The sequence below is a fragment of the Urocitellus parryii genome, chromosome 10, assembly GCF_045843805.1.
Source record: "Urocitellus parryii isolate mUroPar1 chromosome 10, mUroPar1.hap1, whole genome shotgun sequence".
Lineage (NCBI taxonomy): Eukaryota > Metazoa > Chordata > Mammalia > Rodentia > Sciuridae > Urocitellus > Urocitellus parryii.
Window position 1 is genome coordinate 48,271,366 of NC_135540.1, and position 20,423 is coordinate 48,291,788.

General features: G+C 36.3%; 1 pseudogene; it reads left to right on the top strand.

Moving 5' to 3' along the window:
• The first annotated feature begins 4,466 nt into the window (after window positions 1-4,466).
• Window positions 4,467-6,382, top strand: LOC113189366 (MAP/microtubule affinity-regulating kinase 3 pseudogene; annotated as a pseudogene).
• The last annotated feature ends 14,041 nt before the right edge of the window (window positions 6,383-20,423 follow it).

Here is a 20,423-nt window from a genome sequence, read left to right on the forward strand (position 1 = left end):
ATAGCGACAACATATCTACATAGAGCCCTGGGTTGAAGGTAGTAAAGACTAACCATAGAGAATGCTGGGGACTGTGGTGAAGGGGCAAGCCTGGGCTAAAAATCCTTAGCAGTTCCTCCAGACAGTGGTGTCAGGTAACAAAGCAACACAAGAAATTCCCCATCTCCTGAATTTCCAAGAAAAGTCAAATTAACTTTTTAAATATCTCCACTTTATGAAAATACTGATAATTTTTTCAAATTCTGCAACTAAGTTTACCTTTTAATAATACTGCAGGGGACAAACAAAATACTTCCGTCAGCAGTATTTATTTCACAGAGCATCAGGCTGTGATCAACCACCTTAGTTTCTATGACAGTGCTGCCAATAGAAATACAACATGGGTCACATATGTAACTTAAAATTTTCCAGGATAGATGTGAATAAGTGAAATGAAACATGAAATTAGTTTTATAACAAATATTATTTAATCCAGCTATTCAAAATATTAGTATTTCAATGTGTAATCATTATAAAAATGATTCACTAGATATATTTTACATTTCTGTTATAAGTCTGATGTGCAGTATATACTTTACATATACGTTAAATTTCAATTTTTATTAACTACCTTTCAGAGTCTTAGTAATCCATACATGGCTAGTGGCTCTATATTGAACAGCACAGCTCCTGGTTTTAGAGTGCTTTCTGTAATACACACATAAACAGTGATCAAGTCTTTGATTGCTTAGGACATTTTGACCATCAGGTACAGGGATCTCCTCTGTCCTGCCCCTTGGGCTCTTGCTATTGCTGCAACATTCAACTTCAACTGCCCAAGTGAATGCAGAAGGTGGACAGGAGGAACATTGCCGCAGTCTGGCTGGGCACAATTCAGGAGCCACTTGTCAAAAGAAACAAACTTTATTTTTAAAACTACAAACGCCAAACAAAACAGCTCCTCAGGAAAAACCCTCAGAGCCCAACTGCCACCACCAGCTTCCACAAGCCTCTCTCCTCACAAACCACCCCACCTCCCACAATCCTCCTGCTCTTGAGGCCGATTGGCTGGGTCGCATGGGCGGAGCCAAAGAAGTCCCCCAATGAGCAGTTCCGTAGTCTGAAGGGCAGGGAAACAGCCCAATGAACATCACCGCAGAGGAGCCAATCAGCTAGATGTTGCTGGGGCCGCTGTGAGCCAATCATCAGCTGGCAGTCTGAAGGGCAGGGAAACAGCCCAATGAACATCACCGCAGAGGAGCCAATCAGCTAGATGTTGCTGGGGCCACTGTGAGCCAATCATCAGCCGGCAGCTGGGAGTTTGCTGGCAGCTGGAAGTTTTCTGGGGCCCCTTTGGCTGTGGCTCTCAACATCACATATTCATGGGATATGCTTTCCCTAGGAATACTATAAGGAATTTTGGATATTTCTTAAAATTGGTGAAACATAACCTTAGACATCTCTTGGGAAGTCATTTAGTGAATATGATCTTCCATAACATTGTGAAAAATGATGATTCATCCTCTGCTTGTATATTTCTAGCTGTAGGAGCCTACTACCTCATAAATTAACTTTTGTTATACTGGATTATTCTAATTTATAGAAACTTTTGTGTCAGATGAAAGAAGGTTTTACCTGATTCTAAAGGTGAGACAAAATTCAAGTGGAGAAAATAATGAGGAAACATTAATTCAAAAATGAAGCAAATCCATCCCAACAAAACAGGAAAAGGAGTAACTTTCCAATCCTGAACAGTTCAAAGACTGAATGGGATTCCCTTGAGTTCCTTATATCTGAAAGTATCTCAGCAATGATTGTACAAATAATGGTGAGTTTTCTGTGGCAAAGGAAATGCATAATTATAATTTTTCTGCTTTGAACTTTATCATAGATTTAATAGAAATACCATATTTCAAAGCATAATCAATGTCACCACATTAGTGTATAATCACAAATATTCTGTGCATCCTAATCTTGCACCAAAGACAGGTTAGTTATTACTAATGATTTATTAGGAATAGTGGCACAAGTTTTTTAAAAATGATATATAATAGGCACATCCCTCTTTTCTGCAAAAAAGTTTGGTACAGAATCTGCAATTATTACCTAGTGAAATATGGCTCATATGTTTCTAATACACATACAGACACATATAGTTCCAAAATAAACATAAACATATTTTATGTATTATTTTTAAATTAAAAATGCTATCATGCTATTTTAATTTGTATTTTCCTATTACCGGAGAAAATAAGCATATGTATATGGTTGTAGCAAAAAAGATTTTCCCTTTTGTGAATTGCTTGTTCATGTTTTTTCCCATTTAGATTTTTTTCCATTTTGATTTTTATATATTTGGTATACATGAAAATAAATAAGGGTAGTGGTACCATGCGGAGGCTGTGGAGCTGAACTCTGTAGCACAATGGGCTGGGTTGAATGAATCCTGGGACCCGCCAGGCACAATCAGGGCAGGCCTGGCATCTAGACTGAGGCTGTGAAACGGACAATTCTTAGCTACTGCTCACTGGCTGCCCAGTGCCTCTCATGGTGCAGAGTCGAAGTGCACTAAGATGTTCACAAGGACCACCTTGCTAACCATGAATGAAAATGACCATCAAGCTGTTTGGGCCTTTAAAAATAAAGTTGATCTTAGAAGTAGTCATGTTTTATATTGGCTCAGAGAATTCAGGGAAGATTTTATGAATTTTAGTTTGATAATTATTTTCATCTTTATATAAATCAGTTATACATGACAGTGGAGTGTATTTTGACATGTCATGCATACAAGGAGTGTGGCTTCCCATTCTTGTGGTTGTGCATGATTGGGAGTTTCACCAGTTGTGTGTATATATATGAACATGGGAAAGTTATGTCAGGTTCATTCTACTGTCTTTCCCATTCCTATCTCCCCATTCCTCCCTGTCAAGTCCCGTGAAATCTCCCCCTACCCATTGTGAGTCAGCATTCACATATCAGAGAGAACATTAGCATGATAGTATCAGTTCCATCCATTTACTAGCAAATGCCATCCTTCCATTCTTCTTTGTAGATGAGTAATATTCCATGTACCACATTTTCTTTATCTATTCATCTGTTGAGGGGCACTTAGTTTCGTTGTATAGCTTAACTATTGTGAATTGAGCTGCTATGAACATTGATGTGTCCGTTTCACTATAGTATGTTGGCTTTAAGTCCTTTGCGTAAATGTCAAGGAGTGGAATAACAGGGTCAAATAATGGTTCCATTCTAGGTTTTCTGAGGAGTCTCCATACTGCTTTCTAGAGTGGTTGCACCAGTTAGCAGTCCCACCAGCAATGTATGAATGTACCTTCTTCCCTGCATCTTCACCAACATTTACTGTTGCATATATTCTTGATGATTGCCATTCTGACTTGAGTAAAATGGAATCTCAATGTAGCTTTAATTTGCATTTCTCTAATTGCTAGAGATGAACATTAATATATATATATATATATATATATATATATATATATATATATATATATATATTATATATATACAATATATATATAGTATTTCTTCTGTGAAGTATCTGTTTAGTTCCTTTGTGCATTTGTTGATTGGGTTGTTCTTTTAGTATTGAGTTTTTTGGGTTCTTTGTAAATCTTGGAGATTAGTACTCTAAGATTAGTGAAGGTCGTGGAGTTTTTTTTTCTCATTTTGTAGGCTTTCTCTTCGTGTTCTTGATTGTTTCCTCTGCTGTGAGGAAACTTTTTAGTTTGATACCAACCCGTTTGTTGATTCTTGATTTTACTTCTTGGCACTTTGGAGTCTTGTTGAGAAGTTTGTTTTCTAGGAGGACATTTTTTTTTTCCTAGTGGGGAAGGCTCTCTGGTCCTAGGTCCTTGATCCACTTAAGAGTGTAACCATTCTTTAGGCAGTCAATACCGTTATGACTGCACTGACTGCATAGCAGATTTTAGAATGTACATCTTGGAAATGAATAGACCTAGAAGCACTCCTCATTTGCCTTCTACTCTTAGACTTACCCAGAAGGATAATTTTAAACTAGGCAAGCATCTTTTGTTGTGGAAGGCATTTGAGGCTATTTTTTATAACCCTTTATCTCCAATTCTTTGTCTCCCCTTCCCTTACCTAATCCTTACTTATCCTAAGCCTGCCAGTGTTACCCATGGCATTTACTAGCTTTGCTCATTGAGTAGATTTAGGAGTTTATTTTTTCTTCTGTTAAGTCATCAAAAGTCATTGAAGATACTTAATGATGAAGAACCTTGCACATACCACACACACCTCACATGAGATGGGCAACAAGAAGTCACCTCCAGAACTGGGCACTCTGGAATGCAGTGTGGAAACTTCATAGCTTCCCGTGCAGATGAGCAGCCACACATGGGAAACAACTGTTGAAAACTATCTGCAAGGGGAACTTTGCAAAACTGAAATTGGCATGATACATCCTTACAGGCAGAGAGGTTGCAATGAAAATAATTCACAAAACTCAGTTCAATCTAACAAGTCTATAAAAGCTCTTCAGAGAAGTAAGAATAATGAAGATTTTAAATCATCCAAACATAGTGAAGTTGTTTGAAGTCATTGAAACTAAAAAAACACTCTACTTAATCATGGGGTACGCACGTGGAGGTGAAGTATTGACTATTTGGTTGCACATGGAAGAATGAAGAATGAAGAAACATGAGCTAAGTCAAGACGTCTGGTGTCTGCAGTACAGTACTGCCACCCAAAGTAGATAATTCACAGGGACCTCAAGGCTGAAAATCTGTTGTTAGATGCGGATTTGAAAGTTAAAATGGCAGATTTTGGTTTTAGCAATGAGTTTCCCTCTTGGCAGTAAACTACACACCTTTTGTGGTGGTCCTCCATATGCAGTCCCAGAGATCTCCCAGGGCCAGAAGTCCGATGGGCCGAAGTCGACGTGCAGAGTGTGCAGAGTCTCGGAGTTACCCTGATCCTGTACACCCAGGTCAGCAGGTCGCTTCCCTTTGAAGGGCAAAATCTGAAGGAACTTAGAGAGTGTTACGAGGGAAATACAGAATCCCTTTCTACATGTCCACAGGCTGTGAAAACCTTCTCAAACGGGTCGTGGCGCTCAACCCAATTACCCACGGCACTCTAGAGCAAATCATGAAGGACAGGTGGATCAACGCAGGCGTGAGGAGGATGAACTTGAACCCTTTGTTGAACCAGAGCTAGACATCTCAGACCAGAAGAGAATAGATATTATGGTAGGAATGGGTTATTCATCAGAAGAAATTCAAGAATCTCTCAGTAAAAAGAAATATGATGAAATCACAGCTACCTACTGGCTGGGGAGAAAATCTTCAGAAGGTGCGGCCAAGCAGCGACCTCAGCCACAGCACCGGCCAGTCTTCTCACCACAAAGTGTTTCTTCAAGCCAGGAGCCCAGACGGTGCAGTGACCATGCGGGACCAGCTATTCCTTTAGTTGTGGCATATCCCAAGAGGAGTCAGAGCAGCACTGCAGATAGTGACCTCAAGGAAGATGGAATGCCCGCCTGGAAATCAGGTGGCAGTGCGGCGGGAGGAAAGGGAATTGCTCCAGTCAGGCCCAAGCGTGGGAACACAAGTAATCCCAACAAGGCAGATATCCCTGAACCCAAGAAAAGCCCCGCTGTCCCCAGTAGCAGCACTGCATCTAGAGAGATGACACCGCGGAGTACCACAGCGGACAGACATTCAGCGATCCAGAATGGCAAGGAGAACAGCACCATTTCTGATCAGACAACTCCAGTCGCTCAAGCCACAGGGTTAGCAGTGTCGCCACCCTGGGCAGAATCCATCTCCTAAGGGACACTTTCCACCGCCCGGCGGAACGGCGAACCGCAACCTCCAACGGCCCTCCTGCCTCGCGCAGCCTGTCCCACGAAGCTATGCCACTGTCCCAGACTCGAAGCACAGGCTCCACTAATCTTTTTAGTAAATTAACTTCAAAATTCACAAGAAGTGGCGATGTCTCGGTTGAGCACAAGGACAAGAACAAAAAAGCACAACCTCACTCCCTGCCTTTCACCTGGAGCATGAAAACCATGAGTTCCACGGATCCCAGGGACACGACGCGGGGAAATCCGCAAAGTACTGGACCCCAACAGCTGCGACTACGAGGGGAGGGAGGGAGCGCTTCCTGCTCTTCTGCGTTCTTGGAGACCCGCAGGCACGGAACCTGGTGCAGTGGGAGATGGAGGTGTGTAAGCGGCCAAGACTCTTGCAACCCGGTCCGGTTCAAGCAGAAATCAGGGACATCCAGAGCTTTCAAAACTATTGCTTCCAAAGTTGGTCTTTTCCACAAAAGCACTACATTAAAGTCTTGTGACCCTGAAGAAAAAGAAAAAAGAAAAGAAAAGAAAAGAAGAAAGACCCATTTTAGACATGTAAATTTCTAACAGTTTAGTGCTCCATCAATGGCTTTCAGTTCAGAGGTAATCTATCTCTCCTAACAGGTTCCCCATTTAATATAGTGTGAACTACCATGTACTGATTGCTACCCCTGTAATTAAATGCTTTTATAATTAAATTGCTGTTGAATGGATTTCTTTATCTTTCCTAGGCAGTTTCCTGCTGTATGTTTCAAATTGTTGGAGTATACTGTCTTAGAAATGTGAATTGTGTGGTGTGGCAGGGGGAAATATAATTTTGTTAAATAAAAATAAATAGATTACATGTGTTGTACTTGTTTTCCCACTTTGCCTTTTCACTCTTTTTAGGTGGCTTGGAGGAATAAAGTTCTTAAAGTTTAAATTATCAAGCTTTCTATTTTATGCTTATTGCTTTTGTACTTAGGAAATTTTTCTCTGCCCAGAAGTGCTGAAGTTATATCCTGTGTTCATATTCTATTTGTTTATTTACTTACATATTTGATATAATGTCTTTTCTACTTCTAGAATTGACACATGTGGTGAGGATATAGAAATGACACAGGAGACATTTGTTGTTTGGGTCTGAGCTCCTACACTAGGCCCCAACAGGCCTAATCAAAATGTAGTCACACCTGCTAGGTCATCAAAGTGAAGCTGAAAGGAAACAGAAAAATCCCCCCAAATTCCAGTTTTTTTTTTCCTTCTTCCCCAAAATGGAGATTCACTGCAACCAATTGGAAAGGGCCCAACCAACACCATAAGGAAGTCCTCTCTGCTTGAAAGAGGAAAGTAACCTGAAGGAACAGGATGTCAACCAGTCTCCTTTAGGTATTATTTTGTTTTCTTGTTCCTACTCAAGCTACCTCACCAAAATCAACTGTTCTCCCATGCTAATGAAGTTCCTTCTAGTTTTTTATAGGATACTGTCAGATCTATAAGTTGCTAAAGCCAATTACATTTTTAAACTAAATTTATTGAAAAAAATTTAAACAGATACAGTTGTGCTTTCCTAAATGGATAGCAAGTTGTCACTGTGCCATTTACCATTTTTTCCTCCACTGTCTAGGAAATGTCTCCTTGTACATGTACTCTGAGATGGCAGGTTTTTTTTTCATGTATTTGTTGATCCTTGCTTCAGTTCTACACTGTATCAATTTTTATGTTTATTGAAATCTAGGTTTCTCCCTCTTGTTTCTTCCTCCTGGGTGTCTTGAATATCCTTCTTCCTTATTCTTTTCATGTACCTTTTTGAATCAGATTGTTAAATTCCATAGTGGGGGTAAATATTGGAGAATGGGTCTTGGGAGTTGGACATGGATCATATTGAATATGTAGATCAATCTAAAGGGATTTAACAACATTATTTATAGCAGCAAAATTCACAATAGCTAAATTGTGGGACCAACCTAAATGCCCTTCAATAGATGAATGAATAAAGAAACTATGGTATATATACACAATGGAATACTACTCGGCATTATAAGAGTATAAAATTATGGAATTTGCAGGTGAATGGATGGAGTTGGAGACTATCATGCTAAGTGAAGTAAGCCAATCCCCAAAAACCAAAGGCTGAATGTTCTGTCTGATAAGTGGATGCTGATCCATAATGGGGGGAAGTGGTAATGGGATAATGGGATGAGTGGAGGAATTTTGGATGGGGCAAAAGTGGGGGTGATAGGGGGTAGGAAATATGGTGGAATGAGATGGACAACATTACCCTAGGTACATGTATGATTGCACGAATGGTGTGACTCTACTTCATGTCCAACTAGAGAAGTGAAAAATTCACTCCATTGTGTACAATGATTTGAAGAGCTTTCTGCTGTCATATATAACTGATTAGAACTAATTAAAAAAACTTTATATAAATTAAGTCTCCCAATCCATGTTCATGATATATCTCCACTTATATAGCACCTTGCAAATATATCTCAGTAAAAAATTCACCATTTAGGTTTTGTACTTCTCTTATGAAATGTTTTCTTAAATATTGCATATATTTAATGATAAATGTTATCTTTTAATTTTCATTTTCTAATCCCGTTTTACTGGTGTAGAAACAGTTGGTATTACATGTAATTTTTTCTTTCAAATATGGTAAGGTGTTGGTATTACATGTAATTTTTTCTTTCAAATAAGGTAAGCTAAATATATATCCGTGGATTATTTGGAGGTTTTAGTTTATATATACAGATTTGCCTTGTGATTGGGTTGCATATTGATAAAATGACTTTAAGTTGAAAATATCCTAAGTTGAAGCTGTAACCTACTAAACATCATAATTTATCAACACAGTACACTGTAGAGTATGGGTTGTTCACCTTGGTGATCATGTGGCTGACTAGGAGATGAGGCTCTGTGTTGCCTGGCATTGCAGGAGAATGTCAGGCTGCATATTGTACCCTTGGGAAAAACATAAAAATTCAAAATTTGAACTACAGTTTTTACTGAATTGGCATCACTTTCACTTCACTAGAAATTTCATACACACACACACACACACACTCACACACTTGAAATAGACAGTTTTTGCTTTTGTTTCTAATTTTTAAATCCTTTGTTTTAGTACTATTAACACTAGCAGGGTATTAGTAATTTCATTGAATAAGCTCAGTGTTTTTATACAGGAGAGTACTACTTGCATATGATATAGAAATCACACTAGTAGTCATGCTTTTCTTGTTCCTAATTTCAAAGGAAAACCTTCTGATATTTCATCATTATCTCTGATGATTGCTCTAGGTTGTTGTAAACTCTCTTTATCAGATCAAGTTCTCCCTTTATTCTTAGCTTGCTGACTATTGATGTAAAGAAAGAAGTTGAATTTTATCCTTTTGTTATTTAGTGATAAGATTGTTTGATTTTTCTCTGGCTTGCATTAGTTGATTTTTAAATATTAACCCTTGACTCATGGGATCTATGCACTTTATTCATGATTCATTTTCTTTTCTATATTTATAGATTCCATTTGTTAACAATTTTTTTTTCAGAAAGTTTTTCACCTGAATTCATGAGTTGGTCTGTCATTTTCCTTTGACTTCCTGCCATTTCTAAAATTTGAGATTGAAATTATGCTAACATTGAAATATGAAGTATGCCTAACAATAGGAGGGTGTTAACTCTTAGTCTGTCTTTTCAGATGAGTTTATGCAAATTTGGACTTCTCTTTTAGAAGCAGTTTATTTTGAAATATTTTCAGGCTTACAAAAAAATTTCCAGAATAGAATGAAAGAAATCCTGAATATACTTCATTCAGTTTTAGTTTCATTCATTGTTAGTATATTATCAGAGTAGATTTTTCTTTTTTTCCTTGAATTATGAGACTAAATTGCAAATTCCATGCCCTTTATTCCTAAAAATTTAATCACATTTTCCATAAGAAGAAGGGCATTTTTTGATACTAAAGTACAATTAGCAAAATTAGTAAAATATAAATTTATATAATTCTGTTGTCTAATATATAGTTCAAAATCAAAGTAAGTTAATTGTCAGAATAATGTCCTTTATCTTCATATTCAACAACTTCTTTGCTCTTGTTTTCTTTTTGAATTTCAGACTTTCCATGTGGGAATTTATTTTGTTTAAAATACATCTTTAAGAATTTTCTTTTGAGAATTTTTATTTTATCATCTTATTTGAAAGGTACCTTTAGTGGGTGTAGAATTCTAGATTGACTGTTACTTCATCCCCTTGAAGGAACTGTTATACTTTGCTGTAGTTTTCCTTAGAGAAGCAATTGTAATGGAACTTCTGGTCAGCATCACATTTTGATATGCATATACACACTGAAATGATCATTATAGTCAAGCAAATTAACCCATCTATCATTTTCCACCATTATCTTTTTCTTTGTGTGTAATAAGAACACCTAAAATCTACTTGTGGGAAATTTTCATATTTCTGGTATTTATATTCTCTGATAACCACTATTCTATTTATTGTCTCTTTCTATATATTTGACTTTATTTTTTTGATTCTACATGTAGATGAGGTCATGTGGTATATTTCTTTCTGTGTCTGGCTTATTTCAGCTAGTTTAATGTCCTCCTGGTGCATTGTGATTATGTGCCACAATTTAATTACCTATTCATCTATCCAACAATTAGTGAACTTGAACACCTTTTCCTACACCTGTTGGCCAGTTTTATGTCTCCTTTGGGAATATGTCTGTTCAGATACTTTGCCCATTTAAAAAAATAAGTTATTTGTTTTAAATTAAGATTTTTATTATTTGTTTTGATTTGATGTTGAACTGTGTGAGTTCTTTAGTTCCTTAAATTCTTTGGTTATTAACTCCTCATAAAATATATGATTTGCAAATATTTTCTCCCAATCTATAGGGTGCATTTTCATTTTTTTATTATTCTTTTTCTATGTAGAAGAATTTTAGGTGACACAGTCCCACTTTTTGATCCTTTCTTTCTTTCTGCCTAATATTTTAATATGATATCCAAAAATTCATTATGAAGACCAATGTCAATGAGTTGCCCCTTATGCTTTTATTTTTTTAAAAAAAAGGAACTTCAGCTTTCTTATGCTCTCATGTTGCAGTTTAGCATCTTTTCATTTCAACTTGGAGAACCCCCTTCAGCTTGTCTTGTAAAACAGGTTTATTGATGATAAATTTTCTCAATTTTTGTTTGAGAAAATATTTGTCATTTATTTTTGAAGGAAATGTTTGTGGGTGTAGTATTATTTGTTGGTAGTTTTTTTCTTCCAACACATTAACTATATCATCTATTCTCTCTGGGAGCAAAATATCTGCTGAAAATTTTGCTTATAGTGTTCTGGAAGACCCTTTTATGTAACAATCACTTGTCTCTTGCTTTATTCAAAATTCCCATTGTGTCTTTAACACTTTGGTTATAATATGTTTCAGTATGGGTTTCTGAGTATATCTCATTTAGCATCCTTTGTGCTATCTGGATCTGAATTTTTATTTCATTCCTCTCCTGGAACTCGGATGATGCACATATTGTTTCACTTGATGGCACCCATGAGTCCCTTAATCTTTCTTCACTATTATTCATTCATTATCTTCTTTCCTCTTCAGGTTCTGTGCTTTCTAACGGCCTGCCATGGAGTTCCCTGCTCAATCTAGTCCACTGGTACACCTTCTACTGAACTTTTCAATTCAGTTTTTTTATTCTTCACCTCTATGATTTATATTTGATATTTTCAATATGTTCTTGCTTTGTGTTGAAATTCTAAGTTTGTTTATGCATTGCTTTCCTGGCCTTAGTAAGAGTCTTTGTGTTTTTCTTTTGAATACTTGTTTGGTTAAATTATGTATCTATATTTCATTAAGATCAGTTTCTTAAAAAACCCTATCTTTTTCTGTAGTTGGAATATATTACTCACTCCCCATAAATATTTGGTGGACACGTTTCTCATCTGATAAATGGTTTTGTACTGATCCTTCTACACATCGTAAATACTTGACCCTCTTCATGGAAAACAAACCTACATTTCATCAAGTATTTTTATCTACCTCAAAATCCAGGACAACTAGATGATAGGCAGTAATCCCTGTCTCAGGTTCAGTTCATCTCCTCAGTGTCCACTCTATAATACCGATGATGAAGATTTCTTATAATCAGTTGGGTCAGCTGTTGTTCTGACACATTGCCTGGGAAGAGTTTTCCCTTTTCTTAGTCTTATAATGATGATTATCTTATTTCTACAATGTAAACATATTATTTATTGCAAGTACTGAAAACCTATGAAATTATTTTCTATACTGCGTCCCCAAGTAATTTATGAATAAATTCAATTGATTTTAGGTTAATAAAATAAAGTGACATAAAGTCATAATTCCTTAAAGATAATTGTAAAATCCAAAATCCACCTCTGCCAAATATCCAAAATCCAGAGTTCTTTCATCTTTAGTACAGATTCATTTGAAATTATTCTGGACTAAAATAAAGATATTTATAGTTCTTATAAATATACTTATCCCACTTTACGTGAATATTCATGTATATCACTGCAGATATATTAATCTGTTTGAATATGGACTGCCTCACTGCAGTGTTACCTAATATATACATGTGTCCTGTATTAGCCTTCTAAATTTGGAAAAATTTTAAATTGCAAAAAACATGTTGCAGTAAAATTTTAAGATAAGGGATTATGGATCTGTATTTACATATCTTTTGGTTAGGTTTTTGACTTGGCAAGTATTTGACACTGGAACAAAGTATTTACATTCTAAACAGGGCCTTTAAAGTTTCAATGCTGATTTGATCTTTTAGTCTACAAACTTTCAATTTCTGTTATCTTTACAAAGTCAATTCATTGTTAGGAAATGTGACCACTAAGTTACATAGTGTTCTCTCTTTGAAAAAAGAGATATTTATTCCTGGTATTTAAGTAGGAAAAGCTGTTACTCCTGCAGATTTAGCTTTGTACACATGTCTTTGTTCATTCCAAGAAGTCTTTAGCCATATTTGGTCCTAAGAGTATAGCAAAGAATTTTGTAATGGACTCATTTACTTATTTCTTACTTCTTTGCTTTTTCATTCTGTTTTCTCCTTTGAATTTACTTTGTCTTGATTTAGTGCAATTTCTTGTTTTCTTGCTTCAATGGTAGAAATAGGTTAGAGACATAGATTAAACAAAAATAAACTTGAAACGTTTAGGAACAATGTGGCTAAATTCTTACAGAAAGGAACTCTCTGGATGTGCATGACCATGTCTTAATATATTATTCTTTCATAACTCACATCTTATAAATTATTATTTTATTAACATCCTTAAATTATCATACTTTATTGTGTCTCCTATTGCCTGCCAGCATCCTCTCTGGTAAAGTACTAGAAGTAGTTCCAGAAAATAGACTGTCAAAGTGGTATATAAGATGAGTTGCCCATAAAATTAAGTAGTGTACAGATAACTTTACTGACGAGAGAAATGAATCACATATAAATCTGTAGTATATAGAAATATCACCATTTTTAAAACTACCTTTCTCAAGCTTTAAGGTCTATATAGACTACTGCAGATTCTTGTTAAAATATGCTTTTACTAATACAAGTCTGTGATGGTTCTAAGAGGCTACATTTTCAACTAGCTTTCAGGTAACATTTATAAAATTGACATGAGACCACATATTTAGCAGTAAGGATAAGGAGGATGTAGCACTTCTTTTCTAGAGCAACAATAGGAATAATAGAGATGGAGGAGTCAACTGACTCCTTCCTACATTTCTAGATTAGTAACTAGGGTAAAAAGGGACAGTGTGAGCTATACATATACATTTAGAAACAAATGAGGAGAGCATCAGACCTGCTCTGGGAGTCCACAGTTCTCTCTCATCCCTACAGGTATAGGGCAGATGCGGCTCAGATTCAAGCTTGAGGTCTATCTCATAATAAAGATCACAGAGTTGTAGAAATAATTAAATGCTGTTCACAAAAGTATTTAAAAGTAAAGTCACATGTGGGAGAAAGTAAGTGGGACTTACTCCCCAAGATAAGGTCAGGACATGGCAGCAATCATGGGAGAAGCTGAGATCATCCAACCCTCACTTTCTCCTAGTTATATCCATGTAGACAGAGAAAGACCTTTCCTATCATCTGAGGAACAAACTGAAGAACCTTTTAATTACTCTGGGGAAGGCCTTTTTCACATGCTGATACCAGTTCTCTTCCTGGCTTCCTGGTTTATCTACTCCCATTGCCTTGAGAGTTAAATTCCAAGAGAGCCTAGATCAAGAGGTACAAAATCTGCTTGAGGAGATCATAAATTACATGTCAAAAATCACAGGACATCATTCATTTTTTTTTTATCAGAAAGAGCCCAGGCAACATGTATGCATGGTTTAAATCATCTGATAATAGTAACATGGTGAAAATTATCCAGATCTCTCTCATCTCTCTAATTTATTACTGTGGTAAAGAGCAACATAAAATGTATCACATAACATTTTTAAAATAGGCAATCCAGTATCATTCAAAAATTCATATGGTTGTGAAACATATCTACAGAACTTTTCCATTTAGAAAAAATGAAACTCTATACATGATGAACAGTATACATTTTTCTCCTCATCTCAGCTCCTGATAAATAGAATTCCACCTTCTTTTTCTGTGCATTTGGCCTCTTTATATATATCACCTAAGTAGAATCACACCCATGGTCCAGGCACCTCTTTGACATGGCATGTCGTTCTTCAGAGGAAAAAGCCTAATCATTAGAAACCTGTAAATACGGTGGTAGATTTATATATATTTAATACCCACCTCCCTGGAGGACTCTCTTCTCTCAAAAAATATCAGTAAGAGGACACTACCAACTTTGATGGGCCTTATGGTGGTGAACCTGTAAAGTCCCAGGGTAAGGTTGGATATATATCATTGCAACTAAGTTTCTTGATTTCACTGGAAATACATGGTTCTGAAAATGTTAGATGCTCTATTTCAATGCTTAATCCTGTAGCCTGTGTAGGCCCCATTAACATGATAAGCCAGAGATCAAATTTAGACAATGTTTTGACCCACAGAAAGCTGTGGCCTAAGCTCATGATCATTTTATATATCAATAAATGTTTATTATATATTCTATAGAAATAAAGTAATGGTAATATAAGAAGATAATTCTGCAAAAGAACCTCAAGTTCTGCTAGGCAGAGAAATAACTTGTTTCACTGTGTGAGGATTATGTTCTATAGTTTCATGTCCTATTTCTAGAACTATGCCCTTTCACAGATCCAGACAGCTTTGATTGAGACAGATAGGCTAGAACACATGAGGGAAAGGAGTCTGCAATGTGACTACAGGTGTAGAAAATGAATCTTGACCCATGATTTTGTTAGAGGGACTCATACGTGAATCTAAATGACTTGGGAGCTGGATAAAATTAAAACTCTAGAATTTATTGGGCTTATTAGATACTGACTCTAAATTTGATCAGGAAAACTCAAGTGTAACTATAAACTATGAACCCAGTAGGGGTTTGAAGCATGTCAAGTGATACATGGCATTATGGCTTTATTCTATCTCACAGTATGTCAAGACAGACTACAGACCTGTCCTGTTATTAGCCCTTTTTCGTCACAGAATGTCTGGTGGGAATACCTGTATTTAGTATCTGCCAAAATCATCATGGTGGATCCTTGAATTATGGAGTGAGGGTTATTATAGTAGGAAGAACTAAGAGGAAATCCCTGCTACTATCTCCAACAATCCTCATGAAAATATGGTATCAAAAGTAATATTGCATCCACATGGAAATAACAGAGGTTATTCCCATCTTCAAAGTCTTGTGATATATATAAGCAGTGATAACTACCATCTCCTACTTACAACTCCATAGTTGCACTGTTAACTGAACATTGAACTGAAAATTAGATAATCTGTGGAACCCAGAGTAGATTACCACATGCATAATCAGGTAACTACAGGGCCTCAGCTGAAATTTCAAATGTGTTGTCTTTACTACAGCAAATGAAACAGTTTTGGGAACTTGATATATACTTATTGACTTGGAAAATGCTCTGTAGTCAATTCCCTTCAACTGATAAAATCAGAAGAAGGTTGCATTTACATGGCAGAGACAACAGTACAATTTTACTGATTTGCCCCATGACACCAAATTTTGTGTTTTCTCTTAATATGGTAATACAGATCAGAGGGTCTTTGGTCATCTTGGTAACCAACAGAATATTACAGAGATTGACTTCACTGATGGCAGTATACTAACTACACTTGGCAAGAATAAAGTAGCAAACACCTAAGATGCCTTAGTTATGTCTGATCTATGCTAGTGGTGGGAAATATTCCTTTCAAAATATCAAAGGTCTGCTACACTTGTGAGTTTTTCTCTCTTTTTTTTTCCATTTGGTATTCTGGGTCATATCCTGGTTTCCTTTATATGGAGAATGTCTAAAGTGGCATATTTTTAAAAAAATTTTTAAGCACCTATCATAAATAATGAGGCACAGCACTTTATGGACTTTTTTGGATTTTAGAGACAACATATGACATATTCAAACTTTTTTTTCCTCTGTATTTATTTACAGTGTTTGGTTTCGGGTGTGACATGGAGATAAATAGGGCTCTACAGTAGTCCCAGGCAGTGGGGCAGGCTGCCCTGCAGCATACTTCTTATGACCTAAGTGATGTCAATTTTGTTAGAAATGTTGGAAATAAAAAACGATATTGTATAAAGTCAATACACAGTGCTGAAGATAATTACATTGCATGCCTGTAGGGTTTTCCAGAGTAAATCTATGTTTATTTTGGTGAGTAACCATTTTCCATTTGAAAAGTAGCTCCTCCTGGATTGCTACTGAGTCTTGTTAGAGAGAGAACACATGATCAGGGAACAAACAACGCTGTGCCCATATGAATTGGGTATCAGCTGATCACACTATAATATAAAACTGCATACACAGCAGCATTTCATAATGAAATGGAAGTAGTGTGTATGACTTTGCTTATACAGGTCTAATAGTAAACTGCATGAACATATGGCTCAGACTCTGTAGCTGTTCCTTTACTGTCTTCTTTTGAGTCCACACCTACGGCTTCAAAGGGAGTTCCCTGTTTCCAGTTAATGGAAGAACGGAATAATGGGACTTGTTTATGGATAGAGCTACACAGTGTGCCATTGTCACATGGAAGGGAGTGTCACATGGAAGAGTGGCCCTGAAAGAGTGAAGACAAATTTTTCAAGTCAACAAAACCAGAACATCTAGTTGTGTACATTTTATGGGAGGAGAAAGGGTTTGATGTGTGTTTGTATGTTGGTTTATGGGTATCAGCTATCGTTTGCCCCGTTGGTTAGTGACTGGAATCAAGAACATTGGAAAATTGCTGGCCAGAAAGTGTAGGAGAAATATATATGGTCACACTGTTTGCAATGAAAAAAATGTATAAATATCCATGTACCCTATGTTTACTAGAATTATTTACAGTAAAAGATGTTACTAGTAATTAAGATCACAGAATGGCTTTACTTCTTGATGTCACTTTGTTAGATATAATGAGGTATCTGTAGGAAATTAAACATATTCTCTAATATGGGTGGGTAGGCAAACCTTTACTTCTGGCTAATAAGCAGCCTCGGCAGGCTTATATCCTTAACAGTGCTGGCCTTCACTCTGATTGGAGGAGTTTGGTGTTACTATCTATGTGATTGGCTAATTTTAGAATTAGGGTGGCCAAAAGGAAGGGCTACATTTAGATCCAAATAAGGCTGATTATTCTGAAAAAGGACACCAGACTTTCTATCTCTCACAACTTCCTCCCTTCCTATTATTGAATAGTGATCCATGAACATCCCATATGGCAGGGATGGAGGCTACATCCAGGTTCAACTAGGTGGTCTTCTTATCAAATGTGATTTTACTGCAGCCATCATTGTTAAGGACCCAAATGTACAGCAATAGAGATCAATGCTACTTTCTCAATATGTGACCATTTCTCAGATGTGACAGCTGGACATTAGCCACTGATTATATTTGATTCTTCTCCTCATGGAAATACACTTTTCCATATTTACACTGGCCTTCCTTGACTTCATCCTTTTCTCAACACTTCAATTTGTAAACTGGCAAAATGCCATTATATCCTGTACAAACATTCCTCTGATTAAGGAACATATATTGCAACATACACATGGCAACAATGGACTTAAGCCCTGTGAAATTCACTGGTCTTACCATGTACTACAAAATCAAAAAAAAAAACAAAAAAAAAACCAGTTGGCTTAATAGAATGGTGGAATGGCTCACTGAAGGCTCATTTATGGCTCCTGCTACTGGTAAAATCTTGCCAACTTATTGTACACACTTAATCTAGCAGGCCATTTATCATGCAATCTCTCCTAGCCAGAAATAAGATTTGACAATAAAGTAGCCATACTCATGATGATAGCTAACAACTAGTTTTAAGAAATTTTACTTCCTGCCATTATGACCTTAATCATGGTTGATGTAGAGTAACTAGTACTTAAGAAAATAATGATTTTGAAGATCAGAAGCTTCTGGCCCTTACAGTAATAGACATATAGGTATGATGATGCAGGAATTTGATCACAATTATTGGGATAAATTTAGTGGTTGTTACCATTGGAAGAAGTGGGACTATATCTGGAACCTTGAGGTTTCAGTATGATACCTCACTTTAGTCCTTTGCGTAGTAAGTAGTTCATGTCAATAAAAAACCTGCATTATCTCAATAAAGACAAGAAGACCAAGGACTAGATTCTACTAAATAATGAAAATTTGAATTACTCTACCCAGCAAAGAAACCCATCAAGCCAAGATACTTGACTTGTGCTTGGAAATGAGAACACTGGTAGAAATACACACTTTTAATAATCAGTTATATCTTATGGAGATAAAAACATTTGTTTTATTTTATCTATATGATAAGAACATTTGTGATTATTACTTAGCTCTTTTTTTATTCTTTTCTATCTCTTATATTAAGAACACAGAAGACAGTTAAAATTTTGTTTCATGCTAATTCACTGTAAGTGGTAGCTAGGGAAGAATGGAGGTACTTTGGATTAGACAGAGGGAAGTGAAGAGAGGGGAGGGGCTACTGGAGTAGGAAGGATAGTAGAATGAATTGGACATTATTACCCTGTGTGCATATAGGATTACATGACCGGTGTGATTCTGCATCATCCACAACCAGAAGAAGGAGAAGTTATGCTCCATTTTATATATGATGTGTCAAAATGCATACTACTGTGGTGTATAACTAATTAAAACAAATTAAAAAATTGCTTCACTGGGGGCATACGACAAAATTGGCATCATTCAATAATAATATAGTAATTGATAGGAATTTTGTATGGGCCTTGAATTGCTGACACAATCTTCACGCTGGTAAAAAGGATAAGGAGATGATCTTCCTTCTGTCCTTCCATAGCCCCTGTGTAGTAGCTTCAGTCTGCTTTATGCCTACAGAGTCTGACATCCATGAATTACATAATCAAACTTCCTTGCCCTCTGGATTCCAGTTAGCTCCAGAAGAGGGTCCAGAGGAGGACTAATGAGTGTTATGGAGCTAGTTTGTCTGGATTCTCTCTGTGAGGTCATTCTATGTGCACAGACAGGCACATCTCTTTTCCAGCTCCTCTCTTACACAGTGCTTTCTTCTTCCAGGTTCTTCAGACAGCTCCATCTCCCAAACTTGGGAATTAGGAGGAGTTATGGCTACCTTGTTACCAGTCACCATATCCTCAATTATTTCCTTTGGTTTCCCTATACTGTCTTCACACTGTTGTAAATTTTTATTAAAAATCCCTCAATTTGTCATTATTCAAATTTGTCTTTTGTTTCCTTCTGGTTTCTGTGCCATATTAATTTTCAATATTTGAACTACCAGTGTCACTACTACTGGGAATTGGGACAATTATTAAAATAAAGTTTATGTGAGAATAAGCTTTATGAAAAGCAATAGTCTGTCTGATAATCAAGCTGGCTACAAAGTGGCTAACAGATGGGTACTGCATTCAGAATAGGAGGGATATACTGAACAAGGCCAGGCTGGGATGAAGCAGCAGCAGATTTCATCCAGTTACTCACAATGGTACACTATTTACAACCTAGGAATTGTTTGTTGCTGGAATTTCCCACTTAATATTTTTGAATTGTGGGTGACTCCAGGTAACTGAAAACACGTAAAGCCAAACTGCAGATAAAGGGGAGATTACCATTTATGCTTTTGATAGCAAAATTACTTCTACTGCAATTGTTCCATTTTGTATTCCTACTAGTAATATATGTATGGGGCATTCTGTTTGTCTATTACCTCACATTATTGTATATTATTAAACTTTTCAAACGCCAGAGAGAATAAAAAAGGATCTCAATTTTTAAACCTTTTAAAAATAGGTTTAAGATTTTTATTTTCATGTTTTTTTTCTTTTATATTTTTATATTTTACTTTTATATGTTTAAGATTCACAGGGAACTTGCCTCATGCAAATTATTCTATTTTTGTATCATTTGCCTGTATTTACCCATTGTTTTTTTTTACTTTTATTGGTCAGCAGAGCTTTTCATATATTAGTTTTATATGTGAAATTCAAATTTATATATTAGTTT